Source organism: Stylophora pistillata, chromosome 14 (assembly GCF_964205215.1).
Source record: "Stylophora pistillata chromosome 14, jaStyPist1.2, whole genome shotgun sequence".
In the NCBI taxonomy this organism is placed as follows: domain Eukaryota; kingdom Metazoa; phylum Cnidaria; class Anthozoa; order Scleractinia; family Pocilloporidae; genus Stylophora; species Stylophora pistillata.
Window position 1 is genome coordinate 9,237,012 of NC_142532.1, and position 11,645 is coordinate 9,248,656.

Below are 11,645 nucleotides of genomic sequence, written 5' to 3' on the forward strand. Positions count from 1 at the left end.
GAAGGGAAGGATCCACTGAAGTGGATGTATTACCATGCAATATGAATTGAGAAACGGTGCAATATCGTAAAAGAGCCTATTTGGGCAAGCTATATCAAGTTAAGACCAGTCCGTAGAGTTATTTTCCCATTTTGACTCAAATATCGCTGCCTGGCTGAAATATTGCGATTTACTCGTAATTCAACTCTTAGTGTAATGAATGGAGGTTAAATGACACTAACGAGGTGTTGGCTTAGACGTCGCCTAAATTTTGTGAAAAAAGAACTAAGACCACCACCGACAAAACAAAACTGAGAATATTGTTCGCAGGTACCACTAACACCGGAAGATAAAACCAGTAATGCTTTATGAGGGTTGGCCCTGCTGATAAAATTATTTTGCTCATAGCGTCTATTCGAAACAAATCAGTTGACCTAACATTAAGCTGGAAGAAGATAGGAACGTGGTTTGACTTAAAGGCCCATTTTCAACCGAGATGCCTTGCGCGCCCGGATCATTTTTCATATATGAAAAATACGCTATTTTCCTTGTAGTTGCGGAATCGCTTTGATATCTTCTTCCATCTTACTAATTAGGGCTTTCAAAGTTCCATCTTGAATCATGTGCGAACAACAAACTATCGTAGTATCCATATCAGTAAATAGTTTTTAATTCTTACATGTATGACGGTGAAAAACGTCATTTGAAAAGTTGATGTCGCTGAAGAAGCGGTCTAGAGGAAGGCCGAGTCTGCCCGGCTAGGCAAAGGTTATTCGACTTCGAGAGTCTGTGTATGATTTATGGAGGGCAAGGAAAACAATCATGGGTTTCGGTAACACTACAGACAGTGCTTTTGCAGAAATGTTATTGCATTGTTCCCACGATGGAACTAGAGACTCCGAAGAGATTTTTTCGAGGTGAGAATAATTATTTAACTGATTTTTATTTGAGATCCTGAGATAAGTATGTAAGCGATCTCATTTGTACAAGTCATTATTCTATAATTGAAATGCGTAAATTAATTCCGTTTTGGCTAGTATTGGTTATCTGTTTATATTTTATTTAGTGTTGAAGCCGAACAATTTCCTTCAACATCAAGTAAGCTTTGTACAAGTTTTATGCACAGACTCGATTTATGATTTTTCAGTCTCAAATATTTAGCTGCAAATTTTTTTACTGTGTTCTTCACCAAATCTTTGTCTTTCTTTTTCATAGTGTTTGTGAATGACTATCAGAGTTCGCCATTTAACAATAGCGCGATTCCAAAACAAAAACAAACGACTGCGAAGGATCTTGGATGAAAATGGGCCTTTAATTGCTTCTACCCATAATAGTGATTCTAAGATTTCAAAATGATATGCCAATGATTATATGTTAGTTATAACCTCTATGTTATGTGCAAATGAAGCATAATTTTTTCTTTAACTTATAACTCGAGAATAAGAAATTGCTTGCCAGGAAAAATGTCTTGAAGTGAAAAAAAAACTATAGCTACTTTGCATGACAACAGATGTTGATAAACCGAAGAGAAAGTGAACATAAAATCCATCTTTGTGGAAAAAATGACCACAACTTTCTAGTCGCATAAATGTGTAGAGGTACCCTGTTGATATCACCTGTTGCAATAGTGACAAGTTAATGATCTCATACAGCAATTTAATTAACTTGTGCACCGAACCGAGAGACGTTATGAAAGATGCATTGTCCATCCTCGTAAACTCTTTATCAATTTTATAGGTGCTCGTTGCTGATAGAATGGGACGTACGGTTAACTTCTTCTTATAGGTTTTTGGTAGCCCATATAGGTGTGCTAGTCTCGAGCCTGAAGGACTTACAGATTGAGCAATGTCCTTTGGAAGGATTCTGCGAACGGTAGATTGTAACATTTTTTCTCCAATCAACAGCGGGTGATAGTGTTTGGGCGGCCTACCTCTGGATTTTCGTCTTTCTAGTGGGACAGAACGGAACTTGTTGGTGTCGTTAACAGACGCTTCAGATAATAAAAGTATGTACTTTCTGAGGAGTGTGAGCGCTTAAAGTATTTATTCTCACATTGGGACTACCCTCACCACCTTATCAACTCCGCCATTAACACCTTTATTAACTCGAGAGTTGCTGACCAGCAGCAATTGCAGGTGTTGCGAAGATTGGCGAAAAATGATGTAACCCGAGTAGTCATACTTCAAGGACCAAGACTCAGCTAACATTGTTAAGACGCAGTTGAAAGACCTTAGCATTAAGCTCCAAACCACAATTCAGGCCGTATTTGTCAGTCGGAAAATTGGCCAAGACCTTAAAGAATGTGAGACAAAACCACAGCTGGTTAATCAACAGTGCGTAGTGTACCAATTTAAATGTAACCTGTGCGATACAGGGAGCTATGTTGGTTACACACGGGGACATTTATATGCCCGCGTGGATAGCCATGAGAGCACGTCATCTTCAGTACGCAAGAACTACGACAACGACCACGCAGGTGCTGTCCCTGAGGACCTTCTTAGCTGTTTCAAAGTTCTCAAGAAGTGCATGAACAAATTCGATTGTCTTGTCAACGAGATGCTTTACATCAAACAATTAACACCGAGTTTGAACGTGCAAACGGATTCTATCTGTGCTAAAGTATATGTGTAGCTACCTCCCCTATGCCAATTAATTGTAACTCTTGAACTCGCATTTGTTAATTTAATTTTCATTTGTACCCTTGATAATGGCGTCATGAAGTCGCCGAAACGTCGGGCTATTATATCGCTCGTTTTTACCTGTCTATGTATTACTAAATCTTTGTTAATACGAAGTACAAGTTATCCTTCAAAATATATCTCGAGAACAAAAAATTGCTTGCTAGGGAAAATGTCTTAAGAGGAAAAACTATTGCTGATTTGCATGATAACAGACACGTTGATAAACCGAATAGAAAGTGAACATAGAATCCATCTTTGTAGAAAAAGAAAGCAAATCTGTCTCTTTTTTTTTTTTTTTTTTTTTAAATCAAGCTTAACAAGTGTCTAATATTTTAGGGGACGCTTTCTAAATAAGTTGATAATTTCAAATTCTGCCGATCAAAAGAAAGACACGACTTAAAAATCACAAAAATAGGTCAAGTTCATTTCCCCCTGGAACAGGCCTAGACCAAAAGGTTATAATCTCTTGGCCTGGAGTTAAAAATACCGATCACAAGAAAAAAATAAAACTTTGAATATGCTCCACAACTTTCTAGTCGCATAAATGTGTAGATGTACCCTGTTGATATCACCTGTTAATGATCAAGTTAATGATCTCATACAGCAATTTAATTAACTTGTACACCGAACCGAGAGACGTGGTGAAGGGTGCATCGTTCATCCTCTTGAACTCTTTATCATAATTTTATCATCGCATCATCCGCTGGTGGGTGTACTCTCTGAAAGCCACGTATAAGCACATAATTATTTGGGGTCCTCGGGGAGAGGTAAAGGTTTTATTACCTTACCCGGATATCTACAATTATAGTTATTGGCCCATTTTCCCTTTGCCATTGTCTTGAGTTTCGTCTTTCTTTGCTTTGGAATACTTAGCCAAGAAGTGCAAGAGGTTTAAAAATAAAAATTATTGAGAGACCATTTTTCAGAATAAAGTCGTCAAAAAGTAAAGAATATATTTGTCTCTTTGAATATTTTAACTGTTGTCTAAACATGCAAAATAGGCGAAAGATATCAGACAGACGTAGCAGCCTCTCTTAAAGGTTACAAAGAATAACCGATAACCCGTTAATGTTAACATCACAAACGGAAAAATCCTCCATCATGCGTAGACGCTCTACTTTTTTCTACTTTTCTTAATGTTTCCGAGCCTCCTCTTCTGATCAGTGGAAAACCGTTGGAATATTGGGGAGGGTCGATCGCGCAAATTTCCTTCTAACCTGTCAAGTAGAACTGAAACTACACTTCCCCGAGCTCCTTAAAGTCCGGAAATGGTAACACGCACTGTTGCCAAAGCTGCTGACAGTGACTATGGGTTGTCGATCAGGTACCCGTCGGTCGGATGGCCGTTGATAACGAAGACGTATGGAAAAAAAGTGCCTGAGAATAACGCAGGATTCTAGTAACCACGTCCCTGATTTTTATGGTGTGTGGGAACACCACTTAAGGTGTCGCTCAATAAGAGACGATAAGTGAGTGAAATATTAACTCTAGCTTACGTACGGGCATCGCGAGGAAGCAATGGCGACAATTTAAGTCTCGGAAAGTTGGCGTTTATGTGACTAGCAATGATGGCATTAAATTGTGTTAGATGAAATCGTTCAAAATAATCCAACATTCCCTATTTTATTGGATAACTTTGAACATTTGAACACCAAAACCGAAAACCCGTTACTCATCCCAAGACATTTTCAAAGACGAAAGCGAGCGACGCAGTCATCAGTGGAGACAGAAATGTTCCGAGGAGGTCAATGAAGGGTCTTGTCCTTCTATTCTACGAGCTATATGTCCCTGGCGCGAGAGCCAGTGAGAAGAAATTTAACCCTGACATCATTGAAGTGAATGTAGTTGTGAATGGAATTCCGAATAAGGTTTACAGTCGAGCAATGAGTACAACAAAATGTTATGACGGAGACTAATTCGGTCTTTTCTTTGATCTCAGAAGCGTGAAAGACAGTGATGGGCATTGAAGTGGATTGAGATTGGTGAGAAAGAGGAACATCCTTTGAATAATTTATGAATAACTTTGTCCTAAGAAAGAAAAGCCCACCACTTTGAATAGTGTCGGTGATTATTAAAAATTTGAGGCCATTTTGTATGATATTTACATCAATACAGAAACGAAACATAATTTTCACAGGCCGATGGAGGGGCCAATACCGATTCTCAGGGGTCTACCTTAGAGAATTCATTACGCTGCGAGCTCTCTTTGGAAATAGAGATGGCTTATCCCACGTTAGTAGTGTACAAAGTTCGTCTAAGGGATCGTTCATGGATCAAGTGAAATTCCTCGGGTAGGGCTTCCTTTGGAAGGTGGAGTCCGAAATCGTAATTATCATAGAAAGTCAGTCCAGAAAGGCCAACATTATGATATAAGCATAATGTGATTTCATCTCGAGGCCCGTGATAGCTAAGTATTTAGGTGTGCCGTTGCTCGGGGCAAGGAGCGTTGTCGATCACAAAGCTTAAGCCAATCAAATAAGGTCAGATAAAATAGCACCAAGATTATAGGCAAGGTCATTTCCTCTCCTGGTCCTTCTCCCCTCAATTCCCATCGTGCTAACATCCGAACACAGATTTTCGGTACTGTAGAAGAATTTTCCTGCCCCCTCCCCATGCTCCGGTCTTTTTGTCTAGCTTTCGTTGCCCTTTTATACGTACTTGGCTCGCTGCTGATATTTAACCCCACCTTTGCTTAAGAGATTTCTTAATGTTTATTATATCAATGTTCTTGATGTCGGGTGAAATAAAAGCGTCACTATTGTGGCCAATTGATCCCACATTAGCAGTTATCATTTTATCTCCCGTCAATCTTGTCAGCAAACTGGTGCGACGTCACGCAGAGCTTCAGTTCCGTTTCAGTTGAGTCACGCGGGTTTCGTGATAAAAAGATATTTTGACAAGATAAGTTTTCCTTCTTCTGATACACACACTATATATGGTGTGCAATGGGTGCATGATCTACAGAAAAAGCCATACAAATGATGATAATAATATTGATGATAATGATGATAGATTTTCACAATTTTTTTGTAAAATATGATGATTTTCATGTTAAATTGTCTACAGTGTCAATTCAGGACCAAGAGACTAGCTAGAGGATTCTAAATAATTCACTATGGAAGATGGTTTTAGCCCGGTTAGACCATGTTACCTCTTCTCAAATTGAATTGTCTCGAGGATGTTCTTCACGTTTCTGAAAGGGAATAAAATATCCTTTAACTTCTTATTTACACCCACTACTGCCACCCACGCCAATTTCTTAAAGGTTATATGAGAGACTGCCGTTTGATGAGTTGCTACTCCGAGAGGAACACTTTGATGCGATGCGAGTCCCTCTTTTTTCTCAAAGCTTTTCCAACTTAGCTGTATCAGTCGCTGTACTGATCATGAATACCCTGAAGAGCTCATAACTTGCATAAAATCCACCTTTGTAAAAGAAATAACCACATGACATGTGGTGACATCTAATGCAGGCTTGACAATTGACCCCTGGTAGAAGCTTAGAACCCTGTGTTGATCTCAATGAATTTCTTTTGCCCGGGTTTTTCCATTAATCTTATTTATCTTAAGATCAAGGCTTTCGTACAGCTTGAGGTTCTTATGATGAATGATGACTCCACTTGCTCCTGAGAGATTAATGATGAATAGAGTTTAGAAGCTGTTTCCAAGTCTCAACGACAAAGAATAGTACGTCATGGTGGTCTTGGTTCTTTTTTTCACAAAATTTAGGCGACTCCAAAGCCAACACCTCGTTAGTGTCATTTAACCTCCAATTACTACACTAGGAGTCAAATTACATCCATTTCAGTGGACCCTTCCCTTCACCAAACTTCGTTCACGAAACTCGAGATCAGACTCGACTGAATGCAATTTTAGTTAAAGCTTTCAAAGATAACATCAAACAATGCATAACATCTTTATCATGAGTTTTTTCATACCTTCTTTAATCCACATAATGTTTCCCTTTTTTAACCAATTTTCGCTGGTACCCTACGCATGCGTTTTTTGACAATTTTTACTCAAGTGGCAACTAAATAATCAACCACGCAGTATATTCATGTGGTTGGTGCAAATACCTGTCATAATACTTAGCGACCATAATTCAACTCAGGTAAAAGAGCTGATGGGTAAGGTACCGAGAAATAAACACATGAAACGCTTTTTTGAAAGAAAACATGATCATTCCAGAACTGCTATAATGTCTTTTCTTTTGTATTCGTTTAGGGACCGTTTTCTGATTGAAAGGAGGTCCTATCTATTAATCAATTTGGCTCCCCAGAAATTATTATGTCATTCGATGTTGCGTTTATTTGATTTGGCGAAGGTGGCTGTTTTGAAACTGTCATGGGTGCCTGTGCCCTCAATGAACTTTATTTCTCTCGGGTAACAGGTTCATGCATTGCACAATTTTCAAAGCTAAACTATTTAAATCATCAGCTTATGTGTATTTGTTACTGATCCATCAGTCGATTGGAAGACGAGTAGAGAGGACGAAAACATTTAAATAAAGAACGCCATGGTTAAGTTATGTTTCTTAGCAGCTTCGGCTTCCATCTTAGTTTTAACACAAGTTTTTGCCAAGGGTGAATAAAATAAATACTTAATCTAAACTACGCACTGGCCAAGTGGCTTGATGACAAGCTCAAACCGCTGTCTTTGAATCAACACACCGTTACTGACATCTTCGATTTCATAAGTGAAGTGCGACAACTGAAAATCAACAAAGGTTATATCTTGGTATCGTATGACGTATTACGGTTTACAGTTGTAGTTAAAAGTGGCCTTCCCTTTTTTAATGCTTGCCGCATTGCTTCTTTGCAATTGGTTACGCCACTCATTTTAACATATTTAGTATTCTTATCTCTTTAGTTTTTAGGGTTTTTTTCTTGTATTTTGTCCCTTGCTTTCTTTGTAATTAGGTTTTTTGTTATCTTTTTATTAGCACCAGTTCATTAGTCGTTATCTGTAATTACGTAATCATTAGCACTTCGATCCTATTTAATGCTCTTTTTTGATTTCAAAAGTTGTAAATAACTGAAGAAGGTCTCTGACCGAAATGTTTTTTTATTAAAATCTCTTATTTTTTACGTCAGAAGTTCGCCATCCTCGCTATTTTTAAACTTTCTATATAATAATTACTATTAATATATAGGATGGATGTTTTTTATTTTCAAAGAAGATTTTCCGAGATATTTCTCTTTAGCTAGGTTGAACTCGGAAATAGTTAAGGATAGGATTAGGAAGTAACAGAATGTAATCAAGAGAATGTAATCATTAGAATGAAATAATTATGTGAAATAAGACCTATGACAGATTTTATTTTAATTAAGTTTATTATTATTATTATTATTATTATTATAATTATTATTATTATAGAAAAAAAATCCGTTTGTGAGAACAGTTATAAAAAGTTCAAGTGGAATTGACATATCCCGAGCCCTGGACTAAGTGCCTGCTTTACAGTGCCTACATTATTTTTGTACTCGTATCGAATGATAATCACCCGACTTAAAACCTTAGATGTTTGAATATTTTTGGTTTTCGACCGCTGCTATTGACTAGAAAATCAACTAAAGTAAGCAACCATCGAGCATTCACTCAGATCTCAATGCCAAAAAAAGCAAAACTAAATGTTGTTAGTAACTCGTGGTCTTGGATGTGCACTTTTATTGTTCTTTCAAAAATGAGACAAATATGGAGTGAGTAGAAGCAAACAAAACAGATCTCATTCATTATTAAAGTCATTAACGAACTAAAGTCCTTCTCTGTGCATCTGTCTTTTTGTTGTTGTTGTTGCTGTTGTTTTTTTAACTGACTTTTTTCTGACTTTATGAAGAATCTTAAAGAGGAAAAAAATTTTCTCTATGATTAGAAATTTTAAAAATAACAATAAAGCAGGATTCCATTCCGCGGAGCAGGTGATTTAAGAAGTTTTAGAAACACAAACTGTTTGCTCGACTGTAATACAAAAAGACAATATGCACAACAATTTTGCAGACAATATATAACGTGAGAAAAAGATTGCGTTGAAATTATGAGCATAACTTTCAGCTTCGTTTTCAATTATGTTTCATCCAGTGATATAGAAGAATGTGGTAAATCTTTCGCTTTTCCCAATTAAAAATTTGACTGATTCCTTTCTCACTATTCTTTCACCTCGCCTTTAAGTAATTTAAACAGGTTTTTTTGGGATCGATCCGTTTTGCTGAGGCTCCAAATCCACACTTGTGTCTTTTTTTCTCTTTATCTCCCTAATTATCTATTCATCTCCGATTCCTAATTATTAAAAAAATTAAAACTCAGGGTATCCCTGTTAACCACAGGAGGTCACAAGAATCAACTCCGAAATAAAACTTAAACTGATCAATTCTGCGATTTAAAGTGCTCAGTTACCATGCGTTTTGGACATTACCTTTAGGCATTTCACAAATGTAAGCCCTTTTTTGCTGGTTTGAAAGATCATTAGACAGCCCTTGTTTTCCCGGTGGGTAATCCTTTGACATCACCGCTTTATCTCCATCAGCAGATGGCGCGCCAACAGTCGCCTGCCATTTCTTAATGCCAAGCTTGCTTCCACTCACCCACTTCCAATCCCTGTTAACTTTATGCAGACCTATATGCCATCCGTTAGGTTGCCCGATGCAACGCTTTTGGATTTGGTCGTTGAGGAAGCTCCATTCGGCTTCAGTTTCTATGGAGACGAGGTCGCCACCCTTCCCTTGACAGGTTTTTCGGTTGTCGGACCATGTCCCGCATGATTCCGCATCGGAAATTAAGTAACAGGAGCTTTGGAAACATAGTTTACTTTCTATAGATAGAAGATATTTACATGATTCAGAATAATTTCAGTTGAAAGTTGCAGAAATTTCATAACATCAACACTTGCCCGCTTACTCAGCGAGCTGCAGACCCTTCCGTGAGTCCAAACACAGATTTTCAGGGGGTGCTTCCGCGGTAGTGACACTGTAGAGTGAGGTTTGAGGAGTAAAGAGCAACCAATAACGGTAAAAAGATATGTTAAAAATAAGGAAAAGGTGAACGGAATTGAAAAACTCTTTCAAATGGCATCCTCTAACTGGGATTCGAATTTTAATTTGCATTGACCTCATCTGTTCAACAAGAGAAAGATGATTAAAAAGTAAACTGTCAAATTGACATTTAAATAATAATTAAATGGTGGAAAATAATGATAATAACAATAATAATAATGACAACGATATTACTAGTAGTATAGTATAGCAGGCAGTCGTCGGACCATGTCCATGACTAGCGCAATTGGGACAAACACTTTCTCTCGTGGCTAAGAAGCCCAATTCTAGAACGGCAGACACGGCCGCATCTACTGCACACGAAGACACATTCCACTGGAACACACGTTGCTTTGTTCATTGCTGCTCTTCTCTTAGCTCTTCTATCATCAGCTTCAGCTTTCAGCCTTTCCTCTCCCGCCTGGAGTGCCAGACTGCACACAGACCTCCAATCACTCCGATCGGCAGCATGTAGCTCCCAGTTATCTGTTGGCAGGCCAGTGGCGAGCATATCTCTCTTGCATACGTCCTTGAAACGCAGCTTAGGTCTGCCAATAGGCCTCGAAGCGGATTCCAGCTCGCCATACAGCAGATCCTTGGGGATTCGCCCATCCTCCATCCGGTACGCATGACCGAGCCACCTCAATCTGCGCTGTCTTATCAGGATGAACATCGAGGGGATATTGGCTCTTGTAAGTACCTCATTGTTAGAGACCTAATCTGTCCATGAGATGGAGAGGATGCGACGAAGACACCTCATATGGAAGATGTTTAAGCGCTTTTCCTGACTAGCGTAGGTAGTCCAGGACTCGCTACCAAACAATAAGGTGTTCACGATGCAGGCACGATACACAGCAACTTTAGTTTGGGTAGTTAGCTTCTTGCTCTCCCAGACACGGGCAGACAGCTTAGCCATGTTGGTTGCAGCCTTGCCAATTCTCTTTCCAATCTCCACTTCAGGGCAGTTGTTGTTTGAGGTGGTGGAGCCGGGAAAGGTAAACTGTGTGACGGCTTTCAAGGTGTAATCTTTGATCGTTACGGCAGGTGGGGCTGCATTGTCCTGGCACATGACTTTCGTCTTCTTTAGGCTGATTGTAAGTCTGAGGGCCTCACATGCGTCAGAAAACTGATTGAGGAGGAGTTGGAGTTTTTCAGCGCTGTGATCAACGAGGGCAATATCATCGGCAAAGAGAAGGTCACGGATGGCTACCTTACGCACTTTGGTCTTGGCTCTAAGGCGTGCAGGGTTGAAGAGTTTACCATCAGAACGAGATCGTATCAGGATGCCTTCTTCAGAGGACTTGAAAGCATGACTCAGTAAAACTGAAAAGAAGATGTTGAAGAGAGTTGAGGCTAGCACACATCCTTGTTTTACGCCGCTGTTTATATCGAATGCCTCAGACCTGTTTCCGCATACTGCACTGTGCCCTGAGACCCATCATGGAAAGATTTGATGAAGCTCAGGAGTTTAGGAGGACAGCCAAGTGAGGGCAGAATCTTGAAAAGGCCGTCTCTACTTACAAGGTCAAACGCCTTTGTCAAGTCGATGAATGCAATGTAGAGTGGCTGTTGTTGCTCTTTGCACTTCTCCTAGAGTTGTCTCAAAGAGAAAATCATGTCCTCAGTCGACCGATTAGAGCGGAAACTACACTGGGATTCAGGGTACACCCTTTCAGCAATCTTTAGAAGGCGGTATAATGCTAGTCGGGCAAACAGCTTTCCAGCAATGCACAGAAGTGAGATGCCACGGTAATTCTTGCGATCACTGCGGTCTCCTTTGTTCTTGTATAGGGTTGAGATAATAGAATCCCTCATCTCCTGGGGAACTTATCCCTCTTCCCAGAATTTGCAGAGTAGCTGGTGGAGATTGTCGAGCAATTGGTTTCCACTGCATTTGCAGACTTTAGCCGGGATACGGTCAAGCCCAGGGGCCTTTCCAGACGATATGTGACTGACT

At 39.3% G+C, this 11,645-nt stretch overlaps 1 long non-coding RNA gene across 1 annotated transcript; it reads right to left on the reverse strand.

Annotated features, from left to right (window-relative positions):
- Positions 1-5,352: 5,352 nt before the first annotated feature.
- Positions 5,353-9,204, reverse strand: LOC148716411 (uncharacterized). Its single transcript, XR_015995690.1, has 2 exons — positions 9,073-9,204; positions 5,353-7,370 (listed from the first exon to the last, which is right to left on the reverse strand). It is a non-coding gene; the product is annotated as an uncharacterized LOC148716411 (long non-coding RNA).
- Between the last annotated feature and the right edge of the window lie 2,441 nt (positions 9,205-11,645).